The sequence below is a fragment of the Thalassophryne amazonica genome, chromosome 19 (genome assembly GCF_902500255.1).
Source record: "Thalassophryne amazonica chromosome 19, fThaAma1.1, whole genome shotgun sequence".
NCBI lineage: Eukaryota > Metazoa > Chordata > Actinopteri > Batrachoidiformes > Batrachoididae > Thalassophryne > Thalassophryne amazonica.
The window spans coordinates 15,411,100-15,423,749 of record NC_047121.1 but is presented as its reverse complement, the minus strand read 5'-3'; the positions used below and the strand labels follow the sequence as shown (position 1 = coordinate 15,423,749).

Here is a 12,650-nt window from a genome sequence, read left to right as displayed (position 1 = left end):
AGCCACTCAGTTCCAAATGCAAGCCACCTGGAAGGAAAAACAAAAGACAAACAAAAAGGCAGCCAGGCCCCCCAGCCATACAACAGTACCCCACCCTCACGGGAAGCCTCCCGGCGACCACACAAACCTGGCCCAGGAGAAACACCCCCCTCCAGGGACCATGGCTGGAAACCGTATCCGCATTCATCTTCCAGCAGAATCCTCATCAAACAGAACGGTTGATGTCTTTTCCTCTGGCTGCATCTTTGCCTTTGTTTCCGTCAGTCACTTAGCACAGGTGTGGCCAGGAGTTCTTAAACCTGTGCAGTCAGCCTTTATCCAACCATGTTCGGTCTTTAGTCATAAAACAAAAAAGACAAACACAAACAACCAAAACATCCCCCCTCCCCAGGGGACCGTCCCATCAAACCCTGGGAAGAGGAGAAAAGAAAAACCCCAAACTTAAGCTTACAAATAAAAGTGCTAAAACACCCCCCCCCCCCCCCCCCCCCCCAAACGACATGTAGGGACCAACACCCCCCAGAGGACTTCCCGCCAGCTCCAGGAGTAATAACCACAGCCGAGGTCCCTCTGGGATCCAACGTCACCCACGGGGACTCCCAGCGCCTCCCAGAGGACCACTTGTCAACCCCAGGAGACGCCTCCCCTCATGACCAACGGACCCAGCCTCGGCCGACTATGGCTAGATGGACCCACAGCCCTTTCCCCCCCAGAGGACACCACAGTCAAACCCTGAGGGCGGAAACTGGGGGGAAAAAACAAAAGGAGAAACCCCCCCCCCCCCCCCCCCCCCAGGTGCAGAGGTTACCTGGGAAACGCCCAGCATAACCAAACTGCACCACTCCAGCAACGCCGACACTACGGCTCACCCAGCTGGAGTCAGAGGAGAAGAGAGGGAACAAAAAGAAACCCCCCCCCCCCAGGTGCAGAGGTTACCTGGGAAACGCCCAGCATAACCAAACTGCACCACTCCAGCAACGCCGACACTACGGCTCACCCGGCTGGAGTCAGAGGAGAAGAGAGGGAACAAAAAGAAACCCCCCCCCCCCCCCCCCCAGGTGCAGAGGATATCCGGGAAACGCCCAGCATAACCAACCTGCACCACTCCAGCAACGCCGACTCTACGGCTCACCCAGCTGGAGTCAGAGGAGAAGAGAGGGCACAACAAAAAACAAAAAAAAAAAAAAAAAAAAAGAGAAAAAAAAAAAAACAACCCAATTACCCCCCCATGACCGCCCAGGGGACCGTCCCATCAAACCCTGGGAGGTGAAACTGAAAGAAATAAAAAGAAAGACTAACAGACTAACATACAGTTGCTTGGGTCCCTTTTTTTTTTTTTTTTTTTTTTTTTTTAAATACACAGAACTGCAGGGTCACGACCCCAGACACTAATAGTGTAAAACAAAAAATAAAATCCCACACAAAAACCAACTCAAAAAACACCTACACAAAATGAACTAACACAAAACAAGTGATTTATACCGTCAAGCTCCAACAAATGGAACACACCTGTTCCAACTTAAGAGCTTGACGGTAATGTGACTCAGTCACCAAAAGAGGGAGCCAAAGTGCTAAAAATGAAAAACCCCCTTTGGTGACAAAAAACAAATGAGCTGCATCTTCGTGCGCAGCTGTGTGCAACACACAACCAAAATGTGCTCAACTAAATAACGCCGGAGCTGATACAACAGACGCAGTAGTTATCTTTATCCGGGGAAACGGGGCTACGACTGTAACACAGGAAGCTCAGCGACCCGTGCCACAGAGCTCCGCCGTGCGCGTGCACCCATTACAGACACACTCTTGCAACTCCCGTTTAAACCTCTTATCCGGTCGGAGCGTGACGCGAAGCCGTCGCCAGTCACACTCCACCACGACCCACGGATAAGGCACAAACACAGGAACACGGCTGCAAGAGAGCACAAATCAGTATTCAGTAATGGGTCTCAAACACGCACCATCCAGGCGGAGAGCACCCGCAACTGATCCGGATAACTACTGAACGTCTGCTGCCGCCTTCCCGGCGCGTTACCGTCTCTGCTACCGCTGGGTCCGTGATGTTTGGCCAGAGACTACTGTTATGTGTCGGACGCAGCTCGGAGAACCGACCAGCGTTTGAAGGACCCTGTATGAAATAAGCAGAGCACGGTACAAAGGCTAACTGAATTTAATACATAACAGTGATACAAAAATAACAAAGTGCGGTCTGGCGTGGTGCGCTCCCAGCAGCGCTAACGGTCCGGAGCCAGAAGCTGTTCGGACCCAAGGACCCCGCCGACACCCCCCAGGTGGCCGCAACAAACCGAGTCTGTGAAAGAAGGAACCATTATGTGAGTCCACACTCTACACACAGAGAGAACACTTAAAGGTGTACAAACAGCAAACACTTCCTGGCTTGATTACTAATCAGCTTCCCAACCTGCAGGCATGGAACATCCAGTTCACAAAACTCCACTGCAGTGGAAGCCGATACATGTCTAACATACAGCTCAATATAATAAAGGTGTGAGGGACACCACATTTACTGACTGTATAAATGTTAGTCACAAAATCTAACGTACCTCAGGAAGTGTACTGACGAGCGTGAGACCTCACCCCCTCCTCTTTCACAGACCGTGCATCAAACCTGGACGTTCTCTGCATCCACTGATGATGAGATGGCTCCCGAGACGACGATCTCACCCGTCTGGTCACAAGGTCGAGTCTCTGGCAAATACACACTGTGCACTCCAGTCTTAAATGCCACCATGTTCCAATCCATGCAGATGCACCACAGCTGTGAGTCCTGATGAGCCGCAGGTGATCAGCCTCAGGTGATCAGGGTGAGGTCCTGATAAACTCAGCAACACAGCCACTCAGTTCCAAATGCAAGCCACCTGGAAGGAAAAACAAAAGACAAACAAAAAGGCAGCCAGGCCCCCCAGCCATACAACAATTCAGATGGCTTTCAGGGAAGATTCTATGGGGATCACACAGATTAAGGAGTGTTACAACCGGTTTAAAGAAGGCGCACAATGGCGGAGGGCGCGCCGCGCTCCGAGCGGCGATCGACAGGCTGAAACGACCAGATCATTTCCAAACTGAACGCTGTGTTGATCCGGGACGTCGTCTGACTACTACAGAAATGGCAGAAGAGGTGGACATACCACTTTTTTGGCACATTCCACTGTTACAGGAGTTTTTGTCATGGAAAGAGGAGCAGAGGAATTCGCCACAGAGCTGTTAATGGCGCGGGACAAAAGCACCTCCATGTTTGTCTCACAGGACATGTTGTAACATGCCCAACTCTTGCACCATTCGGAAGATTTAGACGGCTTTTGGTGGCTTTTCAGTCGTGTGACTATCCGAGAAATTGTGGACGAGCTGGACATGCCACAACATGTCCTGTGAGGCTTCATCTTCATCACGGCGTTGCTTTTTGTCCCGCGCCATGAGCGGCTCCGTCCCGACGCGCGAATTCCTCCGCATGTGGTGTGTGGAAGATTTTTTGACAGGCAAAAACATGCTCCACGAATATCAAGAATATCACGCACCAACACGCACTATTATGAAACCTATTCAGATGCGTTAAGTCACATTAAGAATGTCAGGAATGTGTCACGAATAACAGAAAAAGGACATTCCTAACGTGTCTTGGTTATGTGTAAACGCACCTTTACATCTTGAATCTGCAACAGATTTTGCACATGGTTGAGCGCTTGTTAATATTTCTGTAGCTCCCACACTGCAGAGGCGGGACCGACTTGTTCTTCTTTCTGCTCCTTTTCATTCTGGTATTGTGGTGCTTTGTTTTTGCTTTTCTGTTTTTCTTTTAAATGAATGAAATAAATATGAAAGAAAGGGAACTCTGGAAAATTAATATGAAGAATTGAGTACACTTTCAAGTATCTGGTGCTACTTGATCAGGATTATTGATTACCTTTAAGTACCACACGCTGCTCAGGCATGTGGTTCTGTGCTGCCACCTAGTGGGGCAGCACAGAACCAGCACAGCACCATGTCACTTAACTAACTGCATGTATACAGTTAAGTGAACTAAAAACAGTTTGTCAGCCAAATGGAAGGGCTCCGTTGATCTCACCACAGGCTGTTTGGTACTATTGCTGATTGTTCAGTGGTTTGATCTATTTTATCACATCATTGTGTCCATAATGGTGTGATAATACTTGAATATGTATGAATATTAATGGGGTTATTAACCAACAGATGACAAGGTAAAACCTCTTAAATCATTCTAAAGTCAGCTGAAACAAGGCCGTTTTAAGCAGAAACGAGGCGATAATCTGTAATGCTTTGAAATGACGGATATGCAGTGAACGCAACAGCTGGCAGCTTGTGTAGCTGTCGTGCTGTGATCGCTTCCTCCATCTTTTATGATGAAATAATGTGGAAATTACTGTTGTACAAAAGCTTCAGATATGTGTTGCTGAGATAGATGATGACTGGAGTGCAGATTGAAGCAGAAATGAGGTGATAATCGGTGAACCGCGGCTGATGACGCATGCACAGTGAAGGCAGGGCGGACCGATTTTTAGGGGGACTGTTCGGTCAGCGACACCGGTTTTTCCTTTTGCACAGATGTTGATTTGGCTCGTGGTGACCTACTGCAGTATTAACAAAGGAACAACAATACCGCTCCATTGCGTTGTATACAGGCCAGCAAGGTTGAATAATGGCCCAACTTTCCTGCCTTGAACAGGCCTCTTGTTTCTTCTTCTCATCTGTGCTCCTTCCTTTGTCTCCTTTCCCCCCCCACCCAGCTGCGTTGGGAGGCCTTTGATGCGAGCTCGATATGTATTCATGTGGATCATTTATCATTGGCGTGCTGCACATTAAGCTGCAAGCACGATGCTAGATCAATAAAATCACTGAACGAATGGATCTCTTAAGAGTCCTTTGAGATAAAGAGATTTTTTTTTCTTTTTTTTTGAATGATGGCACTTTAAAGAGTCACAGGGTGGGCATCGGGCGAGCAATGAATAAAGATCTGAGCGCATCACAGCCACTATTAAAATAGGCAAAGGCATTAAAATTGAAAAAGCGTTAAAATGTTTGAGGAAAAACCTGGACTGGGAATCATTGGAAGGTCCATTTGTCCAGTTATGTTATGTTTATGTGTAACAGATTTAAATCCTCTTCTGGCACCTGAAATAGGATTCACGTTATAGCTGGAATACTGAAGAAAGGAAGATGGGCTAAACTAGGAAGAGTCTGTCACATAATTTATATTTAAAAACTGAGCACTTCAGCAAAGTAGAGACTGAAATTGGACCCGGCGCAACGAGGGGGCGTTTGGGGGCGACGCCCCCTCACGTCATCAGTCCCGCCCCCTCGGATGTGAGCGTTATCAAAAAATAAAAATAAAAAAGAAAGAAAAAGAAATACCGGAAAATATAGCAAAATATTAGTTATTCAATATTATTATCACTTTACCAGGGCGTTGCTGGCCGGTATCGTAGATTTACGTCGACGGTACCTTGCTATACCCGCCCGCTATGTGTAAACAAATGACGTCATAGCGCGCAGCCCAAAAACTGTCCGCGGGGGGGAGACTGTCCGCAGAGGAAACAATGGAAATGCGAGAAGTGTGTTTTTGTCCCAGTATGGATATTCCGGATGATTTTCTCATGGATAGTACGACAATGAACAGCAGCTAAAGCAGCCAGCTTGATGAGGACGCACTGGCTAAATTGGAGAGCAGCGCGCGCCAGCTAGCTGAGAGCCGACACGACAAAAGTTAAGTGAGCCAGCATTTTATGTACGCGTTACGTGTTGTGTATCTCAGTAAAAAGTGATAATAATGCAAATAACATGCTGTTGTCGTGCGGTATGCATTTTCATAGTCCCTCCGTTCACGGCCAGTCGCCCGCAATGACAGATATTAAAGTTATGTATTGTTGTAAATATATCTACATGAAAGGTTTATCTTTGACCCGTTGTGTGACTGTCATTCCCAATTGCGCTGTGTTTGTGCTTGTGCTTGAGGGCTGTATGTGGGGTTAATCTACTGTCTCGTGTCGTTTCTCAGATCAGTTGTTGGTTTGGTTTTGTGGTATGCAGGAGATCACTTGACCAAGGGTCTATACGTTCAAATAATAATTAAAAAAATACTGTCATCACTCTTTGCTCTTACTCAGTCAGTCTCTTACAACGGTGTAGCCTAAATACACAAGCTTTCCAGGAGCGCACCCAATTCATTACGCACGCTCAGAGGCACGTCCCCTCCGGTGCACACTTTTTTTTTTTTGGGGGGGGGGGGGCAACCCCGCCCCCTGTGATAAACTCATCGCCCCCTTAATATTTTTTTTCTGGTGCCGGGCCTGACTCAAATGCTGCTCACAGTGGGATTAAATGTTCACAGAAATCAGTCACAGATACCAAATGAGAAGAAATTCAAGAGGATACAAGCTTTCCTCAAATATTTTCCACACTAAACTCACATTTGGCTATAAAAAATGCCATCCTCTTACAAACATCACAATTGGTTATAGTGAAAATACATTTGGCACTATTCTTGATGCTGAATGTGTTTCTCTGGTCTTTGGGATAAAAGTCCACATGTGCATTGTTTGTCTCATTCCACCACTTATCAGTATGTATGTCAGTGACTGTAACTCAGATATGGCAACATGTTGACCTGTTGGTTGGTCAGTTGCTCCTGTTCATAAGGACTTGGATAGTGATGTGTTTTTTGTCGTTTTGGCTGTGGTTAGTGCACTTGGTTTCAGTGTGGAAGGTTCCGGGTTCAAATCCAACCCCAGCCATATTTCTCCATGTAGTGTGGAGTTATGTCAGGAAGGGCATCCGGCATAAAACATGTGCCAGAATCAACATACAGATCCATCTTGGATCTGGTGTGGCGACCCCGAGTGAAAACAAGGGAGCAGCCGAAGGGACTTACTTACATCAGAGTAAATGCCCCTAATATACATATTTAGATTTATGTTTCCACAGTTTATTGTTATTTTCGATTTACATATATATATATATATATATATATATATATATATACAGTGAGGAAAATAAGTATTTGAACACCTTGTGATTTTGCAAGTTCTCCCATTTAGAAATCATGGAGGGGTCTGAAATTTTCATCTTAGGTGCATGTCCACTGTGAGAGACATAATCTAAAAAAAAAAAAAAAAAATTTTTTTATAATTTATTTGTATGTTGCTGCTGCACATAAGTATTTCAAAACCTGTGAAAATCAATGTTAATATTTGATACAGTAGCCTTTGTTTGCAGTTAAAGAGGTCAAACGTTTCCTGTAGTTTTTCACTAGGTTTGCACACTCTGCAGCAGCGATTTTGGCTCATTCCTCCATACAGATCTTCTCTAGATCAGCCAGGTTACTGGGCTGTCGCTGAGAAACAGAGTTTGAGCTCCCTCCAAAGATTTTCTATTGGGTTTAGGTCTGGAGACTGGCTAGGCCACTCCAGAACCTTGATATGCTTCTTACAGAGCCACTCCTTGGTTATCCTGGCTGTGTGCTTCGGGTCATTGTCATGTTGGAAGACCCAGCCATGACCCATCTTCAATGCTCTAACTGAGGGAAGGAGGTTGTTGCCCAAAATCTCGCAATACATGGTCCTGGTCATCCTCTCCTTAATACGGTGCAGTCGTCCTGTCCTATGTGTGGAAAAACACCCCCAAAGCATGATGCTTCCAACCCCATGCTTCACAGTAGGGACGGTGGTGTTGGGATGGTATCCACCATTCTTCTTCCTCCAAACATAGCGAGTGGAATTAAGACCAAAAAGTTCTATTTTGGTCTTATCTGACCACATAACTTTCTCCCATGACTCCTCTGGATCATCCAAATGGTCATTGGCAAACTTAAGACGAGCCTGGACGTGTGCTGATTTAAGCAGGGGAACCTTCCGTGCCATGCATGATTTTAACCCATGACGTCTTAGTGTATTACCCACAGTAACCTTGGAAACAGTGGTGCCAGCTCTCTTCAGGTCATTGACCAGCTCCTCCCGTGCAGTTCTGGGCTGATTCCTCACCTTTCTTAGGATCATTCATACGCCACGAGGTGGGATCTTGCATGGAGCCTCAGTCTGAGGGAGATTGACAGTCATGTTTAGCTTCTTCCATTTTCTAATAATTGCTCCAACAGTTGATCTTTTTTCACTAAACTGCTTGGCAATTGCCCCGTAGCCCTTTCCAGCCTTGTGGAGGTGTACAATTTTGTTTCTGGTGTCTTTGGACAGCTCTTTGGTCTTAGTCATGTTAGTAGTTGGAGTCTTACTGATTGTGTGGGGTGGACACGTGTCTTTATGCAGCTAACGACCTCAAATAGGTGCTTCTAATTTGGAATAATAAGTTGAGTGGAAGTGGACTTTTTAGTGGCGAACTAACAGGTCTTTGAGGGCTAGCATCATACATTGTGATTTCTGTTTTTTTTTTTTTGATTATGTCTCTCACAGTGGACATGCACCTAAGATGAAAAATTTAGACCCCTCCATGATTTCTAATTGGGAGAACTTGCAAAATCGCAGGGTGTTCAAATACTTATTTTCCTCAGTGTGTGTGTGTGTGTATATATATATAATTGTGTGTGTGTGTGTGTGTGTGTGTGTGTGTGTCACTTTTCTCACTCCATAACTGGTGATGAAAGCCACCAAGAGACTCATGTCAACTCTGAAGGAGTTTTAGGCTTCTAGGCCTGTGATTGGAGATAGATTGCATATAGTGCAACTTTTGTCTCTTGCGCCACCAGTTAAACAACTTCATGGTGAACGTCTGATGGACCCGACTGTATGTTGACTTGTACTTAACACTGAATCCAATTGTTTCCTATCTCTTGACACTTGTCTATGTGTGAATAGGTGAAGGTCTGGCGACATTTGAAAGTTTTCCCAGCGTGAGCGCACAGATGGAAAGAATCTGCAGAAGTGCAGTCCTGTCTTTTTATTTCATTTTACTCAGGTGCCCTGCTTTCTTATTTATTCTGTTTGATTGATTCAGTTCAAACAAAGATCTGTGTGTTTACCTTGATTGGTTTGGATTATTACCATTAGGGTCCCAGGGGGTGCCTGTGCCATCCATCCATCTGTTACACCACCTTTTATACAGGATAAAAATCAGCTTGATTATTTCAAAAGTGTGTGCACATGACCTTCTCAGATGAATTTGCCTTTAACTAACCTTGCTGTGTCCTTTGCAACCTGCCAATGGGCCAGAACGCCATTCACAGTGTTTCGACTTTCACAGAACACTATTTTTTAGACTACTATAAATGTTATCTGTTCTCAAATTGCACACAGCTGCCTCAAAGGTGTGGTCTCTATCCACCTTTTCTCACTGAAATACTGACCCTGGCAGAAATCTCAGCGTATTAACCAGTACCGAGATATGCTCATAGTTCAAAATTCAGTTGACCTTGGGGACAATTTATACCACTTTTTATTTTTTAAGTTCTTGTTTTCTTCCAGGCAACATCTTGCTTAATGTTCATTAGTGTTTAGATATCTTGTATTCTTCTCGTCATCAGGCTGAAGTCAATAGGGGCATAATCTCAAATACAGGAATTCTGGTGAAAGAACGCCGCAGAAAGGCTGACAGGAAATCAGTGACAAACTTGACAGTTCGGGCATGAACTTGATTTTGCAGGAGATGTTATGTCTGAAGTATTTGTACCAAAACACACACACACACCCACACCCCATCTGTATTTCTGCAGCAGTCTCCTGTCTCGTGCAGTTTCTGGCTGCACCTGCACAAACACAAGGTGATGCTACCACAACACCTTTGTAATGCCGTATTCACATGCTGACAGGAGTAAACCTGCCATACCAGTCATTACAGCAGAATCACTGTCATTTGCAGTGGTCAGCAGTAGATGATGTGGGACACAGCAATTTTACGCTCCCTCCTTTTAGTGAGGATAAAAACGGCTTTGTCTAAGGCCCTGCCTCTCCCTCCTGGCATAGTATAGGAGCATATCATAGTATGGAGAAGACCTGACTTCAAATCTGTTCTTTCATGTTTTAGTAGGTAGGTGAGTAAAATCTTATCTTCTGTGCTGTATAAAGAAGGTTTTAAAGGAACACACACATCGTGTTTTAACAATGAAAGTCTACACTAGAAGCATATCTTCATTGTTTCCTTTTAACTCCCCTTTGGTGCTGTACAGTGAAGAAATGACAAAAAAAAAAAAAAAAAAAGAAATTCAATGTCCAAATATTTATGGATCGGTATCTTCCTTTACAGTCAAAAACTTTAGTAATAGTCCTGTAATTATTGTAATCCAGAAAATAATCCTTTACCTTCCAGAGATGGCCATCAATGCCTTTCTTCCAGTCTGCTGGGTTGATACCTGTCTCCCAAACGGAAGCAAATATTTCTGTTCAGTGCCAGGAGAATAGAGTCTCTCTCTGCCCGAAGACATTCTGACCCAGTAGTACAGATCCCTTCAACCTCAGCTGTTTGATCTCACTGAGAAACGATTATTTTGATAATTGACTACTCACCGATTATCTTTGCGATGAGTTGACTAATAAGATCATACATAAATTGCGGCTTTATGCACCAGCATGCGGCTGGTGCATAAAACCATCATTAGCTTCAAGCTTGAAGTGTTTAAGCTATGTGCTAACTAAAAATAAAGACAAGAAGATAATTCATTCAACTTAGTAACAAAGTTCATTCGACTTAATAACAAAGTTGTTCATTGAAGAGGAATGTATTTTTTTTAGCACTCTAATGTAGCGTTATAAAACACTGGTGTTATTACATTTCTTATTCAAACATGACATTGCTGTTCTAACGTTACAGCAAACACATCACATATGTGTGCTACGGCTAATGAAATCATCATTGTTAATGTTTACAGCTAAGTAAGTAGCTCACTATAGACATTAATGATAGTGGCTAACTAGCCAAATAGCTTACCAAGACAACTCTCGCTTCGTCAGAATCAGCCACAACATGTTTCCTTCTCAGATGCTCTTGCATCGCTGTTGCACTGCCTTGGAAGGCAAGTTCTGCCTTGCAGATTTTGCATTACATGTTTTTGTCTTTAATTTGGTTAAAATGCTCCTGAACATTTGAGCTTTGTTGCCGGCTAGCCATGATATTGTTTGGGCATCACTATTCCTGATACATCATGGCTGACTCGGAACGGCAGCAGAAGATACAGCAACAGGTTTGAGAGAAAAACAAAGGTTAAAAAATAAACGATGATGTCGATTATCACCGACTATTTTGATAGTCAACATAATTGTGACTATTCGACTAATCCTGGCAGCCCTAGTTCACATTCTTATAGTATATGACAAAATTTCTGAAAATGTGGATAACCCTAAGATTGTTTTTGGAGTGGGTATGAATTATTTTGCTATGGCACACTTGATGCATGTACAAAAACATTCTCAACTTGGAAATGTTGCTGCTTATTGGGGTGAAATAAAAGTCTGGTTTTAACTATTTGTTGCTGTATGTCATGTATATGTGAAACCATAAAGTTTTTGCAGCCAAGGTATTGTATTGTGAAATGGGTACTGAGGTATATTTTCTGTTGTTAGTTACACGGTTATGCTGCGTTTACACATAGGCAGGACGCATTACAAATGTCATATTTGTCATTCTTGGCACATTCCTGACGTTCCTAACGAGACTTAACGCATCTGAATAGGTTTCTTAATAGTGCATGTTGGTGCGTGATATTTGTAATTTTTGTGGAGCATGTTTTTGGCTGTCAAAAAATCTTCCATGAATGTCACGCACCACCCTCATTTCGCCTCATATAGTGGAGGTCGCAACTGAACGTGTTGATCCATCTTGATTAGTGGTGATCCTTAATAGAGTGTCACAGAGTTCTTCTCTGACGTGCGCACAGTTAAACCCTGCTGCACCGCATTCAGTTTCATTGCTGCAGTATGCTGAAGGACAGTGATGCCAAGTCGGCTAAAAAGTCTCGTTCCAATGCTCATCAGCATGCTCCTGCAGGTGTTCCACCTGCTGCTGCTGCGCCTGATGTTTGGGAAAACGTGCAAGATGAGAGCCGTGTGGAGCCACATATCTGGCTCTTTGCATCTCCTCCTCCTCCTCTCTGCGCCACTCCATGGCACAGAGCCCAACTAAGCATGCAATCACAAAGTTCTTCTGCTGTGGATTTTGAGGAACAAACTTGACCGATCTGAATTGTTCAGCAGCTGATGGATGAATATGGGAGTTTTTGTGTGGAGACAATTCACCTCATTCACAACATGACAGAAGGTAACGATGCACTGTTACGCGCAATAGCATGCAACAGTGCGAAACATTATTCTTGACCATGTGTAATGGTTCCTGATAATTCGCCAGCAACACGTGCCATTAATCGTAACGTGGTAACAGGTTGCAGCAGTTCCTGAGGACACCTGATGCGTCTGCCTCAAATCATCACATTTCGTGATCAGCGGCCAAGAATGTATACTTCATGGCATTCGTGACTTGTCGTTGTGTAAAAGCAGCATGACATAATGTTAAACATTTCAAACTCACTGTATGTTTTTACTTATCAACATAGTTGATAAGTAAAAGTGCTGTAGAAACAAATGAAAAGCTGAGTGCTGTTTGTGGTTGAAAATGGATCAAAAATAGCATGTGGCGATTGTGTTTTTGCATATCACAGCAATTAAAAGAAATCAAATCTTCAAATC

The 12,650-nt window shown here is 44.2% G+C and overlaps 1 protein-coding gene across 1 annotated transcript in view; it reads left to right on the top strand.

The window, feature by feature from the left end:
- Window positions 1-12,650, top strand: part of atrn (attractin) — a 446,230-nt gene that overhangs the window by 282,368 nt on the left and 151,212 nt on the right. The gene's annotated exons all lie outside the window — the stretch shown is intronic.